Source organism: Equus quagga, chromosome 7 (genome assembly GCF_021613505.1).
Source record: "Equus quagga isolate Etosha38 chromosome 7, UCLA_HA_Equagga_1.0, whole genome shotgun sequence".
Lineage (NCBI taxonomy): Eukaryota > Metazoa > Chordata > Mammalia > Perissodactyla > Equidae > Equus > Equus quagga.
Genome location: NC_060273.1, coordinates 31532662 through 31555259, shown reverse-complemented (window position 1 = coordinate 31555259; position 22598 = coordinate 31532662). Strand labels below are relative to the sequence as shown.

Here is a 22598-nt window from a genome sequence, read left to right as displayed (position 1 = left end):
CCTCCCGAGTTGTCCCCCTGCCTCTACTCTTGTCTCCCCAGAATCAGTTCTCATCCAGCAGCCTCCTCAAGCTGTTTAAAATGCAAACCACATCCTCTCCCCCTGGTCCCAACAGTCTCGCCCTGCTCACCTTCTGACAGGTCCTTTCTCTGCCCTGTCCAGGTCGGTGGCCACTCCCCGACGTGGCTATCGAGCACTTGAATATGGCCAGTCCAACCGAGATGTGCTGTGCGTGTGAATACACTCTGCATTTTGAAGTCTTGGAATGAAAAAAGAGAATGCAGAATATCCCCTCAACAGTTTTTATATTGATCACGTTTTGGATATATTAGATGAACTACGATATATTCTTAAAATTAATTTTACCTGTTTCTTTTGACTTTCTTTAACGTAGTTGGTAGAAAATTTAAGATTACGTCCGCAGCCCACATTCCTGGCCAACACGCTCTCCCTGTCGGACAGCGTCGCCCTGGCTGCTGCTGGCGTGTTCCTTCTGCGTCTTTGCGTTTGCTGTCTTCCCTGCCAGGAGCCCTGGGCCCCTCACACTTCCTCCATTTGGTTCCTCCCCATCATTTGGGCCTTGAATGAAGACTGACGCAGGCCTTCCCTGGCTGCCTCATCTAAGCATCCTCTCCCGTCTCACCCACAGCCTTTGTCAGCGCCTGTTTCCTTCTTTCCCAGCATTAATCGCACCGTGTAATTGCTGTCATTTATTGACTCCATTCTCCGACAACACTTACTCTGTGCCAAGCACCTTTCTAAGTCTTTCACGTGTGTTCACTTTTTAAAGCCCCATCACAACCCTCAGAGGGAGACATCCCCCCATTAGACAGATGGGAAACCAAGGGATTCCAGCCCAAGGGTCTGGCCTCAGAGCCTGCTGTTCTGACCCAGCGACAGGCAGGGACCCTGCTCGCCTTGAGTTCCCACTTGGCACGTTATTTGTTAACAATCCCGATGTCCATCAACAGATGAACGGATAAGCAAAATGTGGTTTATCCGTACGAGGGAATACTATTCAGCCATAAAAAGGAATGCAGTGGTGATGCATGCTACAATGTGGATGGACCTTGGGAACATGATGCTAAATGGAAGCCAGACACAAGAGGCTACACATTGTCTGATTCTGTTTGTATGAAATGGCCATAGAGGCAATCCATGGAGACAGGAAGCTGAATAGTAGTTGCCAGCGCCTGGGGGACAGAGGGAATGGGAAGTGACTGCCAATAGGTATGGGATTTCTTTTGGGGGTGGTGAAAACATTCTGGAATTAGATGGTAGTGATGGTTGCACAACCTCGTGAATAAACTAAAACTCACTGAATTGTACACTGGAGATGGTGAATTTTATGATATGTGAATTAGACTTTAATTAAAGTAAGTAAATACATAAACATTGTGTTGACTGAACGAATCGGCACAGAGGCAAATGTGAAAACCCAGGATCCACCATCTTTCTCAAAGAGCCATCCGGAAATGCTGTGCGCGGATGCAAAGAACAGTTGCCCCTGAGTCATTCATTCATCAGCTATTTCTCACGCATCTGCAAATATGCCGGGCACTTTGCCAGGCATGGTGTTGGCGCTCTGAATAAGACAGATGGGGTCCCTGACCCCTGCGCTCCTGCAGGGGAGACCCGCGGTTCTGCAGGTGCTTGCAAGGAGGTGGGAAGACTGTGTGACCCTGGGGCAGGGTTTCTTGACCTTGAGCCCAGAGGCCCCTGCCACCTCCAGGGTCCGTGGATAGAATTCAAGAGGCCCATGAACTTAGAAGGAAGAAATCACATCTTTATTTTGACTAACTCTAGTGAAAATTTAGCATTTCCTCCGATTATGAATTCGGGTGACAAGCCACAGAGGTATCGGCAGCACTTTTAACTTTGTCACCACCAGAAATCACAAATATTTTCATATGTTTTTTTTTTTTGCAGCTCCTTCAAAGTATTATTTGCGTATCCCCATTTCAAAATGCAGTTTTTAAAATATTTGATAACTATTTCCGTTTGCTGGTTCTCCTTTGTAATCTCCTGTATGTTATTTCATATATTTAAAAACACTATTCTGGAAGTGGTCCCTGATACCGGAGGGATTCAAGAAGGTTGAGAAGTGCTGCCCTCCTTCTTAGCTAAGAAGTTAAGAGGGGCTCCTTGTGCTGGAACATCCCAGGTGGGTGCTGCGATGGAAGGAGTAGGCAGGCAGAGGACCGGCAAACGGAGGCCCAGGTGACCCTGAGGGAAGGTGGCCCACTCGAAAGCACAGGAGTGATGCTCAGGCTCTTGGAGCGGCCACAGGGCAGAATGGAGCTTGTCATGCCCAGTCTTCCACTGACCTGAAAGAATATGAGTGGCTGTGTACTGAATGGATGGCAGGATGGACAGAGATCTGGGGTCCTAGAAGAGACAACTGCTTCAGAAGGAAGTGATCCTTCTAACCAGCTTTAGCTTGCAGGTTTGGCCTTCATTGCTTGAAAAACACTTTGGGAAAGTGAAGACGGAGAAAGAGCCTGGTAACTTTCTGAAATACACCGTTAGGGTTGGCGAGCCATTCTCAACTCATTGCAGTGTTGGAGGGGAGCGCTCCGTGTCAGGCCGGTCATGAAGGGAACCCACATTTCTGTTGCAGAAACAGGCACAAGAGGGCCCGTTATGAATGGCACATCAGCCGTGACCGTAAGTTCCGTGGTTTTATCGGTCTGTGTCATAACCTGAACGTTACTTATGTGTAGTTGCGTAGTGTTTTTTATTACTGTTGCCCCTTCTTTTCCCCGTGGCTGCTAATATTTCGTGTCGCGGCTCCCCAGTCGCTCTTGTCACCATTATCCATTACTGTCACCGCCCTGCCAGGATGTCCTTGGAGGCGACTCTTAATGGAGCTGTCCTGGTTAAAGAAATTCAATGTGATTGAACTGTGGCAAAGAATCAAAATCCAAATATCTGAAAGGGATGAATAAGAACTAGGTATTAAAGCATATTGGTTATTTATTACTGGCAGAAGGCAGGAAAACATTAGCATGTAAAAAGCTGTAAATTAATCACGGCTGGTGATAGGAAGCCTGAAAAAGGCACCTCTATCTGCGTTAACTCTGTTTTGTTATTCTCGGTGTGTCCCCGAGCCCCCGCTCTTGTCCTTCCGTGATAAATTTGCATCCCGGCTGGCTAGCTGCGGGCACGGAGGGGAGAGGTTAACCCAAAATATGGTTAATCTCGAGTCACCTGGCGCTGAAAAGAGGGCGGCAAGGGTGAGTGTCCGTGAACTGACCTAGATTCACATTGTGGCCACACCGCTCACTCGCTGAGACCTGGGACAAGTCAGCTGACGGCTCCGGACGTTGGGTCGCCAGTCTGTCAAGGGCAAATGATTGTAAAACCTCCCTCACAGAGTTGTCGTAAGGATTAAATGAGATGCTGCCTTTACGTGTTCAGTCCCGTGGCAAATGGCAGCTGTTGGTGACCGGCAAAGGGGCAAAGGCCTTGCCACTCAAAATGCGGTCCGTGGGCCAGCATCGTGTTAGAAATGCAGATTCCCAGGCCTCGCCTCTGTCCTCCTGCGTTAGAATGTACATTCAACAGGATCCCCAATAGACAGTAATGTTTGACAAGCCCCATCACAACGTGTTTTTGTACATACAGGGCACTTTTTAGCGAATTGGAGAAAGGGCGTTCTGTGTTGTGATAAAAACAGGGAAAAGATTCATCCACGTTGAAAGGATTCATTGAATACAGCATGGCGGCTGGCTGTTGAGAACGAATGTCCCAAGAGATGGGCGGTGGAAACTGCCAGCTTCTTCAGGCCTGGGTCCAGACCCTGGCACAGCATCTCTCCACATTTTTGTATGGATCTGCAGTGCCTGAATTCAAGGGGAGGAAACGTAGGCCCCACCTGCTGATGGGATGTGGGGCAGAGAGTTTGGGGGTCACACTTTAGATCTGCCACAGGTAGCCTTTAAGCAAACTGCGACTCAAATGTGGAGTTTCCGGCACAGAGCTCTTTCTACCATTCCAATTTGCACTTCCCTCTTGATCTTTCTTTGGGGAGAATTTAGACCCTGTCAGTCTGATTCTGCATAGAAATAAAAATAGCCCCATCTTTTCGCTTTATGGTGTGAGCCGAGAGCCCGGGGCCCAGACTGTCATCCTGGTCCCAGACAGAGAACCCTGGGAGCCACTGTGTGGGATGTCTCAGCTCTTTAGGGCTTGTTTGCCACAGCACGGGCATGTGGCAGCCGCTGCCCGCCCCTGCTGCAGGCCTGAAGGTCTGGGGACCGTCTCTCAGTTAACACAAGCCGCAAGAAGACGTGCCACCAGACGTTGCCTGGCTCTGCTCACAGATGACACCTTCCCCCCACCGGCTGGGCTGCAGGAGCTCCCAGCTTCCTGGATCTCTTCCCCCTGAGAAATGACGCGTGTCCGTCTGCCTGAGATGCAGGCTAAGACGGGGGGCTGGGGCTCTCTCTTTCGTGGTTCGAAGCCTTCATTGGAGCTGGGGTTGGAGTCCAGCCTCACCCATCCAGTGCCCCATCCACCATTCCAGACCTTCTGCGGCTTCCTCTGGGTTCCCCCGAAAGCAGCCACGAGACAGATTCGAACCGGGATCTCAGAGCAGGGAAGTGGGACAGGGATGGGAAGGCAGCCCGTCAATGAAGGGTGTATCATTAGGCCTGTTGTCACCATGCGCAACAGGAACTTAATCCTGTAGAGAAACTCTGGAAAATGGCAGAACACGTCTTCCGGAGACAGCCCACCCGAGGAGGAGGGGACTGGGACCATCACCAGCTCCTGAGCAGCATGAGTTGAGGGTACAGGCGGCCCACAGACGTGAGGAGGGAGCCACACGGCTGCTGGGGGGTTAAGGTAATGGTGGCACTGGGCCCCAAGGGACGTGAAGGAGTCTGCCAGGCAGACAGAGTGCCCAAGGGCATTCCAGGCCCAGGGAACAGCATGGGCTAACGCAGAGGCACGGGAAACCTAAAGTGCTTGGTGTGGCTGCTGTGTGCACTCTGTGCCTTCTCCAGGGATAACGTCACTGCCCACAAAATGACGGGAATCCTCTCCCTTTGCGTTGTTTTTCAAGCTTTGCAACTGCAGCTTATAAACCATCGCTGAGAGCAATTCAGAGGAAGTTCCATTAAATATACTGAACAGTTCTGGCATCGTTGCAAAGATGGCCTTGAAGGACCGTGTTCGTTGGGTGTGATCAAGTGCAGTCTCCTTTGTTTAAACAAGTCCCTTTTGTCTGGCAAAGGCATTCACGTGTAGAAACCATTCCAGTTCAACCCTCTCAACATACCTCTGCTCCTGTGAAAACAGTGTTATGTTTTCGAGGCTCCCTTTTCCAGGAAAGTTCTGATCCCTTGGACATGCAGACACTCAGATCCTGCTGTTGGAAATTCCTGTTAGGAATGGCTGTTTGCACTGTTCCGAAACAGGTGTTCCTAGACAGGGTGACGCCTTAAACAGGGCCAGTGGCCAAAACTTTGCATGAAGGATTTAGAGACCACAGTCCTGCGCCTGCAGCCAGACACACCGGAGTGTGACTGGGGCTCAGTCAGTTCCCGCTGTGTTACCTCGGGCAGGGAATTCATGCCTCTGAGCCTTAATGTGGTTAGGAGTGTTGGGATCCCAGAGGAATTGTGAGCGTGCTCCGCCTGGAGAAGACGGCTGCTGGCTCTGAGTTTCTGCTCTTCGTGCGTTTCCTGGGGGCCGAGCTTAATGGGACAAGATGAAAGAGACAGGACTGAGCATCTGGCGGGGTGGCATGGGGGCACCTCCAGCCCGGAGGAAGAGGCAGGGCAGGTTGGCTGGGTGTGTCAGGAACACATTTACAGCTAAGCCTGCAGAAGGTTCCCCCGGCTGAGGATCATCCCACTCAAAGTTGATTTCTCTATGGGGAAAGATAAAGGGCCTCTGCTCCTTCATGGAGAAGGATCAGTGGCGACTCTGACCTGAGCTGAAGGCCGACCTTTGGCTCCTTGTGGACCCAAGCTTCTCCCTCGCACACACACACACTCACACGCTCTCCTCTCTTTCCTGTTGAGTTCACAGGTGTCAAAGGGTGTTCTCAGCGTTTCTCAGGACCCACACATTTTGGTGAGTCCTCTGGGTGGATAGCATACCAATCCAGGATGGCCACCAGAAATGCACTTGCTTTCCAAGGACCCGGAGAAGTGCCGTCTATGACCCTGCATCCGATGGGACAGTGGCCTGATGCGTGCACATTGGGCTCTTTTGAATTTTAATGCAGAAAAACCTGCATTTGCTGCCCCTTCGTTACCTGGGTCTGCATATCCCAAACCCAGATGTGGGCTGTTCATGGCCCCTGGAAGACCCCACGCTGTTCCCTGAGGATGCTCTGCCCATGCAGATGACTTTCCTGTCACCTCTGAATTGTTTTGGTGCCCTTTGTCAAAATCAATTGACTTTATCGGTCTACTTTTGGACTCGCTATTCTGTTTCATTGATTTATTGCTTATCCTTACACAAAAACCATACCATCTTGATGATTTTTTTTTACAGTTTTACAGTAAGCCTTGAATTGGATAATTATATTTATATATAAATATATATAATATGTAAATTATAATATGATACAATAATACAATATATAAATAAATATATAATGCCTAACTATATAATAAATATGTATATATTAATTTATACTATATTCCTCCAATTTTTTTTCAGGCAGGTGCTAGCTATCAATGTCCCTCATCTTGCTATTTAAATATTAGAGTTAGTTTGTTCATACTGTACCCAAAAAGCTTGTTGGTACTTGATTGGAATTTATTGAAGTTATAAGTCAATCTGGACCTAACTGACATCTTCGCGATGTTGAGGAGTCTTCCAAATGGTGAACATGAGATATCTCTCTCTTTGATTTGGGGCTGCTTTAATTTTTTTTGGCAATGCTTTGTAGTTTTCCGTGTAGACGTTTTATACATCTTTCATTATATTTACATCCTACTTTTTTATATTAGGATTTTTTAAATTTTCATATATTGAAATCCTTGTATCCCGTGTCCTTGCTAAATTAGAGAATGATGATTAGTAGTTATTATGAACTAATTCATATTAATTCTAGTAGGTCTTTTTATAGATTCCTTTGGATTTTTTCTTACACAATCATGTTGTCTGCAAATAAGGACAGTTTTACCTCTGCCTACCAATCTTCATGGCCTTTATTTCTTTTTCTTGCCTTATTGCATTATCTGGAAACCCCAGGACAAGGTTGAGTGGAAGGGGTAGCATGAATATCTTTACTTTGCTCCCAGTCCTAAAGGAGAAGCATTTAGCCTTTCATCACAGAGAATCTCATAGCTGTTGTCAGGTTGAGGACAATCCTCTCTATTTTAGTTTGCTGAGAGTTTTTAGTATGAACGGGGGTTGAATTTTCCCAAATGATTTCTGCATCTGTGAAATAATCATATGGTTTCTTTCTTCTTTCTTCTCTTAATATGGTGAATTACACTGGTTGATTTTTTTTTTTTTTTGAGGAAGATTAGCCCTGAGCTAACATCTGCTGCCAATCCTCCTCTTTTTTGCTGAGGAAGACTGGCCCTGAGCTAACATCCGTGCCCATCTTCCTCTACTTTATACGTGGGACGCCTACCACAGCATGGTGTGCCAAGCGGTGCCATGTCCACACCTGGGATCTGAACCAGTGAACCCCAGGCCACTGAAGCAGAACATGTGCACTTAACCGCTGCGCCACCAGGCCAGCCCCTCGTTGATTTTTGAATGTTTCACTAACCTTGCCTTCCTGGAATCCACCAGTTTTTTAAATCAATCAGTGAAAGGAGAGATTTTTATTTTAGAGCTTTGCAATGCAATTTATTTTCTAAATACCACTCTGTTCTTCAAAAGAACGAAAATAAGGCCTGGCCAGTCACTCCTATAGCTTGTGAGCATCATATTTCAATGGAAGCAACACATGCAACAGAAAAAAAAACCCAACCCATACATAGATACACAATTTACCCTCTACACACACGTCCATGGAAACCATGAAATTAAGGACACTGAAGTCAGACAGAGCAATTTAAAAAATATATAAAAGTACTCCTAATCATGATGTATAAATAAACTTTATGGAAAAGGAGTGGAAAAAACTGGTATTACCCTTTCTTTATATTTCTGAAATATTGTGCTAAAATTACATTAAGGATTTCTGCATCTGTCTTCACAAGGGGATGCTGGTTTTCTTTTCCTGTAATGTCTTTGGTTTTGGAATCAATATAATGTTGGCCACGTAAAGTGAGATGGGAAGTATCACTTCTACCTTTATTTTATGAAAGAATGTATGTAGGATTGGTGTCATTTCTTCCTTAAAAGTTTGATAGAATTCACCGGTGAAGCCGTATGAGTCTAGAGCTTTCTTTGCGGGAGGGTTTCTGATAATGACTTCCAATTCTTTAAGAGATATAGGGCTAACTCAGGTGTCTATTTCTTCTAAGGTTAATTTTGGAAATGTGTGTGTTTTGAATGATTTTTGTCCTTATCATCTATGTTGCAGAGTTTGTGGGCATGGAGTTTTTCATAATATTCCCATAATATCCTCCCATTGCCTGGTGGATCCATAGTTATATCTCCTCTGTCATTCCGGATATTGGTAATTTTGTTTCCTCTCTTTTTTTCTTAATCAGTCTAGCTAGAGGCTCATCAATTTTGTCAATCTTTTCAAAGAACCAGCTTTTGATTTCGTTGATTTTTCCATCTTGCTTTTCTATTTTCCATTTTACTGATTTCCACTCTTATCTTTATTCTCTCCTTTTCTTACTTTGGCTTTTCTGGCTTCTTAATACAGAAACTTAGATCATTAATTCTAAATCATTCCTCTGTTCTAATATAAGCATTTAAAATATATTGTTTCCCTCTAAGCATTGCTTTAGCTGCATGCCACAGATTTTGATATTTTGGTTTGGTTTTTTTGTTGAAAAGTGTTTATTTATTCATTTTTATTTGATTAAGGTCACATTGGTTTATAACATTTTATAAATTTCAGTTGTACATCGTTATATTTCAGCTTCTGTATAGACTGCTTCGTGCTCACCAGCAAAGGTCTAGTTTCCATCTGTCACCGTACATATGTGCCGCTTCACCCCTTTCACCCTCCCCCACCCCTTCCCTACTGGTAACCACCTATTTGTTCTCTGTATCTATGTGTTTGTTTATTTTCCACATATGCATGAAGTCATATGGTATTTGTCTTTCCCCATCTGACTTATTTCACTTAGCATAAAACCCTCAAACTCTGTCCATGTTGTCACAAATGGCAAGATTTCATCTTTTTTATGGCTGAGTAGTATTCCGTTGTATACATATACCACCCCTTTATCCATTCACTCATTGATGAGCGTTCAGGCTACTTCCAAGTCTTGGCTATTGTGAATAATGTGGCAGTGAACATAAGGGTGCATATATCTTTTTGAATTAGTGTTTTCATATTCTTTGAAATACCTGGAAGTGGAATAAGTGGGTCATATAGTATTTCTATTTTTAATTTTTTAAGAAATCTCCATACTGTTTACACCAATTTACATTCCCACCAGCAGCGTACGAGAGTTCCTTTTTCTCCACATCCTCTCCAACACTTGTTATTTCTTGTCTTTTTAATAATAATGAGAGTTTAATAATAGCCCTTCTGACAGATATGAGGTGATATTTCATTGTAGTTTTGATTTGCATTTTGCTAATAATTAGTGATGTTGAACATGTTTTCATTTGGCTCTTGGCCATCTGTCTATCTTCTTTGGAAAAATGTGTGTGTGCATATCTTCTGCCCGTTTTTTGATTGAGTTTTGTTTTTGTTTTGTTTTTTCGTTGTTGAGTTGTATGAGTTCTTATGTATTTTGGATATTAACCCCTTATCAGATGTATGATTTGCAAATATTTTCTGCCAGTTGGTGTGTTGTCTTTTCATCTTCTTGATGGTTTCTTTTGCTGTGCAGAAGCTTTTTAGTTTGATGTAGTCCCAATTGTTTGTTTTTTCTTTTGTTTCCCTTGCCTGAGGAAACATGATATTCAAAGAGATGCTGTTTGGGGGCTGGCCCGGTGGCTGACTGTTTAAATTTGCGCGCTCCACTTCGGCAGCCCAGAGTTTCACTGGTTCGCGGATCCTGGGCGCCAACATGGCAACACTCATCAGGCCATGCTGAGGCAGCGTCCCACATAGCACAGCCAGAAGGACCTACAACTAGAATATACAGCTATGTACTAGGGGGTTTGGGGGATAAGAAAAAGAAAAAAAAGAAAAGATTGGCAACAGATGTTAGCTCAGGTGCCAATCTTTAAATAAAAAAAGATGCTGTTTTGATTGCTGTAGCTTTGTAGTGTATTTTGAAATCAGGGTGTGTGATGCCTGCAGCTTTGTTCTTTTTTCTCAGGATTGTTTTGGCCACTGGGGTCTTTTGTTGTTCCTTATAAATTTTAGGGTTCTTTGTTCTATTTCTGTGAAAAATATCATTGGGATTCTGATTGAGATTGCATTCTGTAGATTGTAATCTAGATTGCTGTAGATAATATAGGACATTAGGTAAAATAGGATATTTTAACTATGTTTATTCTTCCAATCCATAAACACAGAGTATCTTTCTATTTCTTTATGTCTTCAATTTCTTTCAATAATGTCTTAAAGTTTTCAGTGTATAGGTCTTTCACTTCCTTGGTTAAATTTATTCCTAGGTATTTTTTTCTTTTTGTTGTGAATGTAAATGGGTGATATTTTGGTTTAGTTTCTATTCCATTCAAAATATTTTCAAGTTTTCCTTTTGGTTTCTTTTTTATCAATGTGTTGCTTAGGACTGTGTCATTTAATTTCGAAATATCTAGAGATTTTTCAGGTGCTTTTCAATTATCAATTTCTAATCTAATTCCCTGCGTCAGAAAACATATTTTATATAATTTTAATATTTTCAAAGTTATTGAGACTTCTTTTATGGCCCAACATAAGGTCTTGGTGAATGTTCCATGTCCACTTGAAGAGCATATGTATTCTGCGGTTGTTAGCTGTGGTGTTTTGTGAATTTCCATTAGGTAAAGCTGGTTGTTAGTGTTGTTCAATCTTTAATATCCTTGATTTTTATCTACTTGTTCTAACAATTACTGAGAGAGGAGTGTGGAAATCTGCAACTATTATTGTGGATTTTGCTAATCGTCCTTTCAGTTTTATCAGTTTTTGCCTCATATGTGTTGAAGCTTTATAATTAGGGGCATACACGTTTAGGATTGTCGTATCTTCTTGATGAATTGACTCTATTAACATTATAAAATGCCCCTCTTTATCTCTGGTAAGACGCCTTTTCCTGAAGTCTACTTTTCTAATCTTAATCTGGCCATTGCAGTTTTTATGGATAGTGTTTCCATGTTTCTACTTTTGCTTTATCTGTGTCTTTATATTTAAAGTGTGTCTTTTATAAACTGCCTATAGTTTAATAATTTTTTTAATCCACTCTAATTTCTGTCTTTTAATTCAAGGGTTTAGTCCAGTTGCATTTACCATCTAAGGGTTTGTTTTCTTTTTGATGCGTCTGTTCTTTTTTCAATATGTTATAATCTACTTAATAGACTGTTGTTATTTTTGCTTCAAGGTATAAATTATCTTTTAAAGAAATTACAAGTGAAAAAATATTTTATATTCACTCACATATCTACCACTTCTGGCACTCTTCAGTCCTTCATGCAGATCCAGGTTTACATCAGGTATCATTTTTCTTCAGACTGAAGAATATCCTTTAATATTCTTTATACCACAGATCTGCTGATGATGAATTTTTTTGGTTTTTGGTTTTTGGTTTATCAAAAGAAAGAGCCTTTATTTCATCTTTTTTTTTTGAGGAAGATTAGCCCTGAGCTAACATCTGCCAATCCTCCTTTTTTTGCTGAGGAAGACTGGCCCTGAGCTAACATTGGTGCCCATCTTCCTCTACCTTATATGTGGGACGCCTGCCACAGCATGGCGTGCCAAGCGGTGCCGTGTCTGTACCCGGATCTGAACCGGCAAACCCTGGGCCACCAAAGCAGAATGTGTGCACTTAACTGCTGCCCCACTGGGCCGGTCCCTATTTCATCTTATTTTTGAAAGATATTTCACTGGGTGAAGAATTCCTACCTGGCTTTTTGTTTCAGCACTTTAAAGATGTGCTTCCATTGTCTTCTTCCTCGCATTGTTTGTTATGAGGAATGCAAAGTGATTCTTATCGCTATTCCCTTGTATGTAATGTATCCTTTTTCCCTATCTGCTTTAAAGTTTTTCTCTTTATATTTAATTTTCAGCTGTTTGATTGAGATATGCCTCTGTATGGTTTTGTGTTTATTTTGCTTAGAGTAGATTGAGTTTCTTGGATCTGTGGGTTGATATTTTTTGTCAAATTTTGAAAAATGTTTAAAGTAATTCTTCTCCCACTATTTCTCTTTCTCCTCTTCCTCTGGGACTCTAATTATATGAATATCATCCCACAGTTCACTGATTCTCTGTTCATGCTTTTAGGCCTTTTTCCCCCCTGTGTGCCTCAGTTGTATAGTTTCTATTGCCCTATTTTCAAGTTCACTGATTTTTCTCTTCTGCAATGACCCGATTGTTGTTAAGCCCATCTATTAAATATGTAACTCATATATTCTAATTTTTATGTCTATAATTTCCATTTGGTTATTTCTTCTTTCATATCTTTCTCCTTATTATGCTCATGTTTTCTTTAAATCTTTGATGTATTTCTGACAGATGTTTTTAGTCCTTGTGTGCAAATTCCAACATTTCTGTAATTTCTGGTTCTGTTCCTATTAACTTGTTTTTCTCCCACTTAGGAATCAGATTTGTTGGTTTATGCACATCTAGTAAAACTTTTTATTGAATTCTGATCATGGTGGATGCCAAGTTTCTAGATTTTGTTGTCTATAAGTTATGATAAGCTTTGATCTGGTAAATAGTTAATTTATGGATGAATAGGCTTGATTCTTTTGAAACATTTTTTTCTTTTTTGGTGAGGAAAATTCACCCTGAGCCAACATCCATTGCCAATCTTCCTCTTTTTTTTCTTTTTACTTGAAGAAGATTAGCCCTGAGCTAACATCTGTGCCGGTCTTCCTCCACTTTGTATGTAGGATGCCTCCACAGCATGGCTGACAAGCAGAGTAGGTACGTGCCTGGGATCTGAACCCGCAAACCCAGGTCCCCATAGCAGAGCATGCGGAACCTTAACCACTCGGCCACGGGGCCGGTCTCCTGAAACTTATTTTTAAGTTGTGTTAGGTACATCTAGATTAGACCTTATTCTGGAGTCAGAGTAGCCCCACTCCTCACGTGTGAACTTTCCAGGCCTCTGAATTCCCGGGGAGCTCAGTGGGGTCTCTCCAGTCTGGCTAGTTGGAGCTCTAACGTCTCTCAGTCCGGTGTGTTGTCCGAAATCTCTTAGTTCACAGCCCCTTGGCAGGTGTTCTCTGCCAAGCTCATGGAGTCTTGCTGGTGCGTGTATAGTTCAGCATTTAGCCAAACACTCTGTCTCTGTGTAGTTCCCTGCTCTTGGCATCCTTCGTCCCGGATCGCAGACCTTAGCAGCCCTCAGCTCAGATCTCCATCTCCTCCATTCAGTGAGGCTGCTGTGCTCTGTTTCGGCTCCACCTCTCTGCCCGTGGTCTGTAAACTGCACCTAGGCAAGGAGCCAGAGTGACCGTGAGGCTTACCTCATTACCTTGCCTTCTCCCTGGGTCAGTCCTGAGCCTCCTGTTGTCCTGGGTCTACAAACCGTTGTTTCAAATATCTTGTCCCATTTTATAATTGTGTAATATTTTCATCGTTATTCGTAATGTGTTACTTTCCACGCACCTCACGACTGACCTGAAGTCACCAGGCCAGATCAGAGGGTATTATAAAAGATGGCAATGAAGTAGCATCTATTATAAGTAGAATTCATTGGGCAGCCTGGCCCCAAATAAGAATTCAAGTACCCCAAAAAATCTTTTGTATGAAATACTGGATTTTTATTAGAAGTAATGGTGGGGCTTCATCCTTACTTTGCAGAAGCCTTCACTTTACAAAAGGACTAGCTACAAGCAGTCAGCATTCTTCCTTAACCTGTTTAAGAGATTGGAAGGTGACCGTTCGAAGCAGAGGTAGGCGCTGGGCAGCAGAGCCCCGAGTCCTGGAAGTTGTTTCCAGGCGGAGTTGTCAGGAATGATGCTCACGTACCCCTGACGTGTCGCAGCATGTCCTAGCATCTGGGGCCCCCAGGTGAGGCCAAAACAAAGTGAGGGGTGCTGTGGAAAGAAGCATGAAGACCTGGTCTGACTTCGGGCTGAGTTACGCCAAAGAATCTTGAGTGCATCTTGGGAAGTCAGAAACACCATCAAAGACCAGGCAGGGGTTCCAGCCAGGAGAGACTGGCACGTGTGTCAAATCATGGTTCTGGAAGGCTTAGAAGGGGAGTGAACAGGTAAGTCAGCAACGCATGTCGATGCAACAATGAGGAGTAAGTTAGAGCTGTGCTGGGTGTGTGTGCGAACCACCTGCCGAGCTTGTGATGATAAATCTCTGATTCAGGTCTGAGCTGAGGCCTGAAACGCTGCGGGTCCGACAGGCCCCAGGAGAAGCTGCTGCCGTGGGCCCACAAACAGCAGCCTGCTGAGGGAGGAACTTGAGTCTGTGGGTTTGCAGAGGGTGGGTCCTCACGGAGGATCAGCTGACGTTTGTGGCACAGCAGAGACCGTGGCACGAAACCCAGTATTTGTAATGGAGAAAAAGGGTTTGATTTACACAAACGTAGTTTACCCGTGACATTTAATCCTTGAAGCCGCTGCACCTGTTGGGGCTGACAACCACACCTGCGGAGGGGGGTCAGGCGCCAGCATCCCAGAAATCTCAGCTGTGACCCTGGGAGAATTCCCTGCAGAGCCTCACGGAGCCAAAACAGGAGCTGCTCCTGCTTGTTCATTAACCCAAACGCCAGCAGAATTGCAACATGCTTCAACTAAAAAAAAAAAAAAGGCAAGAAAACAACCCTCAAACTCTGTTACCTCTGCCGTAAACTTTTGTCTAGAATATAATCTCCTGTGCCGTGACTACAGGGTAAGTCTAAAGTTTGCTGCTGCAGACCCAGGGGGAGCGTGGCTCGCTCTCACACCTCACAGGTTTTCATGTGTGGCGAGTCTGCACACCTGCTCCCGGGTGCACACGCAGGGCATGTGCACAGCCACGACCTCTGCACGTGTGGAGGACACATCCGCACACTCTTGGATTTTAGACACGGATGCAGAACACGCTTTGGTTGATGTTAACATTATTTCCATATGGTTCCAGCAACCACATGGCCTGGGTTCTTCTCCCCATCACGTTTAGGGAATGAACAATCGTGTTGTCACTTCAGCTTCCTGGAGGATGCTCGGAATGCTCCATTTCTCCTCAATAAGACTTCAGATCCTAGTGAACTCCGGACTTGGGACTGAACGGATGAGCTCACACAGGGAGGACAATAATGAAAGTCCCTATTTATTCGGCATCTATGATATTCCAGGCTCGTGTTTCAGAGACGCTCTTAATCATCACTAACATTCCGCCAGCTGTGGGCATCATTGTTCCTATTTTATGGATCAACTATTTGTAGGTTCCTATTTTATAGAGAAACCGAGGCCGGGGGCAGTTGGAGGAACCCGGTGGCTGTTGGGTTTTGCGTGTTTCATAAATGTAAATACCACCGCCTCCTGCCATGGGGAATGGAGTTTTCGAGAGAAGACAGAACCAAGCCTCTGACCAGCCGGAGTGCCCAGCAACTTCCCACTGACCCAAGGAGGGGACAGCTGAGCCAGGACCCACCTCGATTCCCCACCCGAGTGAGCGGCCCCCTTGTCCTTTCCAGACGGGGACAGCCAGCGGCTTCGGCTTTGTGCGTGCCGCCCTCCTCCCCTCTCCCCGTCTCCAGGCCGCCTTCCACGGCGACTTCATTAGCAGCGAGCTGCTAATTAAATTTCATATTTATGATCAGAAAATAAAATCGTTGGACCTTTTGGAAATAGGATTTTATGAGTTTCAGCTCCGTCAGCTGAGTCAGCAGTCAAGGGCCTGCCCTGTTTAGAACTGTGGTTTCAAGGTGGAGATAAATAAAACAATGAGACCGAATCCTCAGTCGTCGGGCTGGCTGGCCCTGGACGCATTCCGGGGTCTTGGCAGGACAGATATGAGTCTGCTCTGGGAGCATCGTCGGGACAAGGAGCTCCTCTCTGGCAGCCTCCTCAGGGTTTGGAAGGGCCGGGCGTGGGCCTCCTACACCAAAGCCGCTGGTCCAAGTCGGATGCATTTTGTCTCCAGGGTCGCCGAGCTCCAGTGGGGCTGTTTTTGTTGCAGAGCCAGCTGTTTTGTGTTCTTTTTTCTTCTTGCCATACTAGAAAAAATCATTCTTCACCCACAAGCTCAGGCTGAAACCTCGCTGGGTGCGTGTGCGGGAAGCCCCCGGATGCCACTTCCCCTCGCGTGTGACTAGTTCCTGCCGCCTCCTCCGAGAGCTCTCAGCACCCTTTCCTCCCTGGCCTCTTCTGGTGGCTGCCCGTGAGAATTCAGCTCCGCCTGCCCTTGGATGCTGGCGTCCCTTGTGTTGCGCCCTTGACCGGCCCAGTGGGACTGCCCTCACCCGGTCACGGACAATTCTACCATCTCTTTTTGACCTCTCCAATGGGGACTGTTTTAGAATCCCAGAGAGCTGGAAGGGACTTCGAGGGCGTGTGCCCCCCCCCCCCCCCGGACATGCTTAGACATCCTTTGCCCTGAAATTCGCCCAACTGGAAAGCTTCCCTTGGCTTGTTTTGATGGGTTTAAGGTCCTTGGTGCCATAATTTACCGTCTCTCCTATCTGAGCTGGGAAGGCTCAGCTCTCTCCATGGGAAGAAGAGAAAAGTGGAGGGGGTGGTGGAAAGATCGTTGTGCGGAGGTATGAGAAGACCGGGATGGGTCTCTGCGTCTGCGGGGGTCCAGGGCCCAGCATTCAATGCCTCCACCTTGAGACCCTCTCCTGCAACATGGAGGGCAAAGCGACCTATTGCACAGAGCGGCTGATGTGGCACCAAAGACCCCTCCCAACTCTGCAGTGCCGTTCCCTGGGGCTCTGACCCCGTAAGGCTGCGTCTTCGCACCCTACTTTCCTTCCGTTGATTCGCTCAGGGCGTCCTCACTCGGTGGACGACGTCCCTCTGGTGCCCACTGCTGAGCAGGTAACAAGAGGGAGGCCCTGACCTTGGGGAGACCCAGCAGGTACTGCCATGTGTTGTGGGCTGAACGTTGGTGCTCCCCCACCCACCCCAAGAACTCGTGTGTTGAAACCCTGAGCCCCAGTGGGATGGTAGTTGGAGGTGGGGCCTTTGGGGGTCTTGGGGTTACATGAGGGCATGATATGGACCTTCCTGGTGGGATTAGTGACCTTAGAAGAAGAGGAGGAGACGCCAGGACTCTCTCCCCATGAGTGCACACGGGGACAGGCCGTTTGAGGACACAGCGAGAAGGTGCCACCTATGAACCAGGAGCTGGGCTCAAATCTGCCAACTCCCTGATCTGGGACTTTCCAGGCTCCAGAACTATGAGAAATAAATGTTTGTTGTTTAAGCGGCCCAGTCGGAGGACTAGATATCATGTGACCTCGGGCAAATCCTACAGCCTCTCTGAGCCTCGGTTTCCTGGTGACGGAGGCAGCTGCCACACAGGACTTCTGGGGGAACTGAAGGAGATGCGGTTGAGCAGGGCTCCCCTCCCATGGCGTTCCTGTAGGGACAGCTTTCAGAATGAGAGGCCGAGAACGAGGAATATTTAAGGATCTAGCATCTTCTGAGAGGTCCTCCGAAAGCTCCTCCCCTTTCCAGAGTGTGGGGCGGGCTACCTTCTCCCCGCTCATTTCAGTTCAAGCCAACGATTATGCAGTGAGCGCCTAGAACATGAGAGGATGACCAGGAGATGCCGAAAACTTTCGGTCCCCGAGAAGGAGTCTGTCATGCTGAGCAGAGCTCCCGGAGGGGAGGACATGTGGCTTCCCGAGCGCTCACCGCATGCAGCCGCCGGGCTCACGTCTTCCAAGCATCAACTCTTCATCCTCACGCCCCCCCTGCCAGGTTGGCGCTGTCACTGTCCCCATGTGACAGAGGAGAAATCTGAGATTCGGAGGATGTGCCAGAAAATCTCCCTCTGCTCTGCAGCCCTACCCCCATGTGCTGTGCCCCGAGGTAACCTGGAGAAGCCCCATCTGTGGGCTCCCTGACCTTTGGCTTCTGCTTGGGTTAGGCTGATGGGAGTGCAAAGGGAGGACAGAGGTGAGGCATTTAGTCCCCTGGGGGTGGCCATGCCCCTCTCACGAAGGCTGGCCTCCTGTCCTGCAGCCCTCGCCGTAGGATGAGTGTCTGCAGGCTGCAGTGCCCACTGTCTCCCCCCGCCCCTTCAGTCCAGGGAGAACTCCCCAGGTGGCAGCCCCAGGGGACAGTGCTCACTAGTCCATCTTGGCCCCCTGCCACACCTTTCTGGACTGTCCCTACATTACACTCTCCCAGACCTACCCTTACAACACCTGTTTGCTGCCAGCCCCTCACTGAAACAGGTCCACGTCTTTTTTTTTTTTTTTTAATTTTTATTGAGTTAATGATAGGTTACAATCTTGTGAAATTTCAGTTGTACATTATTGTTTGTCAGTCGTGTTGTAGGTGCACCCCTGCACCCTTTGTGCCCACCCCCCACCCCCCCTTTCCCCTGGTAGCCACTAATCTGTTCTCTTGGCCCACATTTTTAAATTCCTCATATGAGTGGAGTCATACAGAGATTGTCCTTCTCTCTCCGGCTTATTTCACTCAACATAATTCCCTCAAGGTCCATCCATGTTGTTGCAAAGGGGACGATTTTGTTCTGTTTTACGGCTGAGTAGTATTCCATTGTGTATATACGTACCACATCTTCTTTATCCATTCGTCTGTTGCTGGGCACTTAGGTTGCTTCCATGTCTTGGAACAGGTCCACATCTTGCCAAGGTCGCCCAGCTGGTCAGTGGTGGCTGCCGCGTCCTGCCCTTAGCCCTGCCTGGGTCTTGTCTGAAGGTGCCCAGGGAGGAGGAGAGCATCTGAGGTGAGGGCAGTCAGGGAGGGTCTCATGGAGGAGGAGGTGTTGCTGAGGAAGGGCCTGGGCTGGATAGGAGTTTGACTGGGAGACATGGATGGGAGATGTTGCAGGGTGCACCCTTTTCCTGAAACCACCGTGACAAATTACCATGAACTGGAAAGCTTAGAACAAAAGAAATTTATCCTCCCACAGTCATGGAGGCCAGAAGTCTGAAATCAAGACAGGGCTGTGCTCCCTCCAGAGGCTCTAAGGAAGGATCCTTCCTGTCTCCTCCAGCTTCGGGGGGCTCCCGGCATCCCTTGGCTTGTGGCCGAGTCCTCCATCTCTGCTTTCATCATCACATGGCCATCTTTCCTTTGTGTCTGTCATTGGATTTAGGGCCCACCCTAATCCAGGAAGACATGTTAACTGAGTTCATCTGCAAAAACCCTATTTCCAAATAAGGTCGCCTTCTGAAATTCTAGGTGGACGTGGGTTTTGGGGGGCGCTGTTCAACCCAGTGCATGTGAGAAGGCGTAAGAGGATGAGAGATCCAGGGGGAAAGAAAGAAGGAGCCAGACTGGAGGAGGGGATGTGTGGGGTGTGCAAAGTAAGGGACGGTGTTGCTACTCGGCGAGTCGAAGGCCTGAGTTTACAAAGCCTAAGGCCCAAGTGTCGACGAGGCAGGAACTGGAGCTCTCGCCCCTCCTGGCGGGAGGATAGGTGGGCGATGGGGCCACTTCGGGAAACGGCGCGGCAGTGTCTTATGAAGTTAAGCATGCCCCTACCGTGTGAGCAGCAGCCCCCTTCCTAGGTATTTACTCCAAAGAGATGACAACCTATGCCCACACGAAGATTTGTCCAAGAACATCCCAATAAGTCACTTTGGGAAGCAACCCCACTGTCCATCAACAGGTGGACGGATAAACAAAATGGAACGTATATCCATGGAATACACTCAGGATCAAAAAGGAGCAAGCTGTTAACACCGCAAATAGCCACACCTCAGAGTGCTGAGCGGAGCGAGCCAGCCCCTAAAGAGAGCTTGCTGTGCTGTCCCATGTTTCTGGGGTCCAAGAAAAGGCAGCCGGGATAGAAATCACAGTGGTGGTTGCCTCTGGGGGTCGGGGGTGGGGAGTGGGATGAAAAGGGCCATAAAGGAACTTTCTAGGGTGATGGCCATGCTCTCTTTCTGGATTGGGGCTTCACTGCATAGCTGTCTGCTTTTCCAAACTCAATGACCTATGTGCTTAAGATGCATGCAACTTACTGATCGCACCGGCGTTATTTTTAAAAAGGAAAGGGAACAGTAAGTTTCTCATGATGGATGCGGGTCAGGAAATAGAGAGAAATGAGGTTGAAATGGTAGATTGGGGCTCTGTGGTCTGGGGCCGTGGAGCATTGGGCAGAAACTTGTGTCCAGCCTCATAGGCATGGAGCGGACGTGGCAAGCTTCCAGGAAAGGGGTCTGGGCTGATCTTTCTGGATCACCTGCGTGTGCAGGACACTCGGACAGGCGACTTTCACGCATCAGTTCCGTCCACCCACCCGCGACTCTCTCGCTCTCTCCCTGAGCATTGTGCTAACCCATCCACGGTGAAGTGTCTATACCACAGGGCCTCCCAGGGGAAGGGTGTGATCAGAGCTGTGCTGCAGCCTGCAGTGTGAGGTCCAGCTGGAGAAGGCAAGAGAGAAGACACAGTTGTCAGAAAGGCACTGGGTCAGTGGTCCAAGGTGGCTGCTGGGTGGGGGCGGCCAACAGGGGGAGTCGGAGATGTCGGGAGGAGAAGAGTATGATGGTGCGTTTGGCTCTGGGCAGCTCGGCGTGGAGCTTGCGGAAGCATCTTCCCTGGAAAGTTCTAGGCCCCACACTTCCGCCAGCTGGCCTTCAAAGTCAGGGGACTGTGGTATCCTAGGCGAGGTGTCCTGGTCGAGGTCGGGCACCGCGGCAGGGGCCAGCAGGAAGGGCAGAGCTGGGTGACGCTGGGGTCCTGCCCACTCCTCTCTCCCCGCTAACCCCCCACCCATGCTCGCTGCCCCCCCAAGGGCAGGCATGGCCCCGGCTCTCTGCAGCACCCCGCCTGCCAGAGAGACCACAGTCCCCTCCTCTTGTCTCAGCCTCCCCCCTCCATGGAAAGTCACCCACAGACTCTGCTCAGAACAAAAATAAAAAGGGAAGTATGGCAGCCCACCGCAGCCCCCACCTCTGCCCCTGCTAAAAATAGCGGTGGCCTCTGAGTAGGGTGTCGTGTGGGCTTCCGGGGGCGGCCGTTGCTCCCTGCAGCATCATCGTTTTCTGGGGCCCGGCAGGCGATGCGCCAGAAGAGAGGGAATTTGAGAGGACCCCGGAGAGACCTCAAGCCAGACCCAGGGCAGAGCCAGTTTGCAAACGCGTGAGTATATTTCCCAGCTGGCCGGTCCTTTTCCTCCGAGGCACGCGTGTGCCGAGCTCGTGAAGCCCCATCCTTGTTCAGGGAGAATCTCCTGCCCCAGGTCAGGGGGCTGCTGTGTGACCCCCGCTTCCCGCCACCATTCCCTCTTGCTCTTGTCCGAACCCTGTGCTCTGATGGCATCATGCATGTTCCTTTTCATTTCTTAATTCCTTAAACAACACAGTGGACTCTGAACAGCTGGTGCCGGGCCAACTGTTTTATGCTGTAGCTTGATTGCACAGACTGTGGAATTGAGCCCAGAGAAGGCTGTCAATAAATGCCTGATGATCGATTCGGACAGAACGCTCCTGTTCCTACGTGCTGGTTTTTTCTAACTCTCTTTTGATGGAGGACAGTGCAGAGGGCTGAGGAGTCGGGGGTGAGTGCACAGAATGCATTCTTGTTGAAGGAGTGAGATGCCCATGGCCCCAGCTGGGTGGAGAGGAAGTGTGGGCAGTGTCTGTTTCCAGAAGCCAGGGCCCTTGCCTTTATCTGAATCTCGCAGCCCCGGAGCCTTGCCCTCTCTGGGTTCCCTGCCCTTCCCCTGGGATCACCTTTCAATCAGTTCCTCCTTGGAGGGTTATTAAGATTACGTTTGCAAGGAAGTGAGCCTTTTGCTAAAGGTTATCCAACAGTTAAGCCAAGGCCGGGGTGGGGGGCGGGGGGCTGGGGGGCCCTGCCCTCAAGCAAAATGGAATGAGAAAAAGATATTGGAGAGCAGAAGCAAGCAGGACACCTTTGATCCGGAATCCAGGGAAAAGAGGCACAGCATGGGGTGAATGGCTCAGCAAGGAGGCAGAAGGACCAGGACCCCCAAGAGGAAGTCACCCCCCACCCCTCCCCACCCCCGTATCTCTTGGAGGCAGCTGAATGAGACGCTTCAGGAATCCATGAAGTCCTGCAGGCTTGAAGAAACTTTTGCAGCCCCTGGGGATCCTTGGCTTACCGGAGGCTGTAGTCTACTTCTAGCGGGGCAAACTGACGTCACGGGTTTGAAGAAGTCAGCAAGGTCTTAGAGGCATCCTTTAAACACAGTGCTAAATTGGTGGTGCCTCAAAGTCACGCAGTGGGTAACATCCCTCGATGCAGAAATTTCACCACCTGCCGGAGGAAGACGCCCTGCCTGG

At 47.6% G+C, this 22598-nt stretch overlaps 1 protein-coding gene across 6 annotated transcripts in view; it reads left to right on the top strand.

Moving 5' to 3' along the window:
• Positions 1-22598, top strand: part of CARD11 (caspase recruitment domain family member 11) — a 115022-nt gene that overhangs the window by 33947 nt on the left and 58477 nt on the right. The window contains exon 1 of one of the 6 annotated variants that reach the window (XM_046668516.1): positions 21369-21432. The exons of the other annotated variants lie outside the window; for them this stretch is intronic. The gene's annotated coding sequence lies outside the window, so the exon portion shown is untranslated. Of the gene's footprint in view, positions 1-21368; positions 21433-22598 lie in introns of those variants that run through there. 6 annotated transcript variants of the gene reach the window in all.